The sequence below is a fragment of the Daktulosphaira vitifoliae genome, unplaced genomic scaffold, assembly GCF_025091365.1.
Source record: "Daktulosphaira vitifoliae isolate Bord-2020 unplaced genomic scaffold, ASM2509136v1 Scaffold_1, whole genome shotgun sequence".
In the NCBI taxonomy this organism is placed as follows: Eukaryota; Metazoa; Arthropoda; class Insecta; order Hemiptera; family Phylloxeridae; genus Daktulosphaira; species Daktulosphaira vitifoliae.
In genome coordinates this window covers 48907419-48909098 of record NW_026099572.1, presented here as the reverse complement: position 1 = coordinate 48909098, position 1680 = coordinate 48907419, and positions in this window count along the sequence as shown.

The following is a 1680-nucleotide window of genomic DNA, read 5'->3' as shown; positions in this document are numbered from 1 at the left end:
GGGGGGGGGGGCACATGTTCAGCGCGTCTGAACGCCGAAACGTGTTTTTTTTTTTAAACAACGTTTGTCCGCAATGCGTTTATTATTTAAGGGCGTTCGACCCCCCCCCCCCCTTTGTTTAACGCACCGTCTTCAAATTGCTGCACATTGGTTTATTGCGTTTTAACCGATTTTGTTATTTATTGTTGTTGAACGCACAATCGAATTCCCAATATGATACACATTTGCTGTCATTGCGAACAGTATGCGTGGAAATAATTTTACAGTCCAATAATGAATCCCACAAACGGTTTGGCGAACTAAAGCTCGCTAGATATGCAGGCGAGATCTGCTCGGTACGTTTCCGGCAACCAATAAAATAATTCCATCAAGCTTGAATAACACAACTTGTATTTATAATGGATAACAACGTACTTCCATTAATAGTATCCGAAGGCGATCTTCTCCCCGGTAGGTAGTAGTCTAACAAATTGACAATATGTCGACCTAACACGTAGGCAAAATCTTAAATAAGTGTAATACACAGGAAATATATAAAAAGGACATTACATACAATGTTCTCGGTAAACAACTCGAACATCATCATTAGAATTGTTTAATGTTAACGTTGCTGCCTTTCAGAATAATTGCAAAGGAAATTTGGACTACACATACGAATATTGTGTATGCACAAATTTTTATTGCATGAATACAATATGTTCACTTTTCTATGAGTGAATTACTGCGTTATGAAAAAAAAAAAATCAATATCTATTTTTTGAGTGTTACAAACGTTCTTGCTGATCTTCTGTAAATTTACATTTAATTAATTTAAAAAATCTATCATTTTGATTTTCATTCGTATAACTATTAAAATGTCTATATTTTCCAATAGGCGCAGTAGGCAGATGCCTAAGGCCTCAGTTTATTAGAGACATTTTATGTCAAATCTTTATATATTATATATAAATATAGTTTAAATCTTTTGACGTATAAAAAAGGAGCCGCAATTTCAATCTTGCCTTAGACTTAAAAATACCTAAAACAAGTTCAAATTATAATTCGAATAGTTTGAACTACTAGGAAAATTATTATTTCTAAATTATTAAATCAAGGGGTTTTTCTATATTGCAAATAAGCGTTAACTCGATTTTTCTATAATAATACTTGTGATCATAATGACGGGGTTGAATAGGTTTCTTTCTTTCCTTTTTTATTTTTATTATTCAACAACATGACATTCTAAACCATTACTATTTTTATATAAAGTTTATTTTTATAATACCTAGAAAAAATATATATTAGATTATGTATACACATCATATCTATGACTACAATTCATCGTTATTCGTTATATTTAGTGACCTTATCACCTTTTCTTGGAATTTTTTATCAAATGCGAAAGGTCGCAATAATTTGCTGTACGCTTTAAATTAACAATGAATATTCTAGGGCAAAACAATGTATTAATAAATAATGACTATTCCATTATTTATTTTTAATTTTATTACATTTAAAGACTTTTAATTCACATAAACAGTCTCTCACTTAGATAACGATTGGTTAACTAATACAATAACTTATTTGTATGTATCATTAACAACTCAGCACCATTAAAAATGTAAGTTTCTCTAACAATCATAGTTACTGAGTGTTGTATAGATAAACAAAAAATCAATGATTAATTACAAGCGAAAAAAT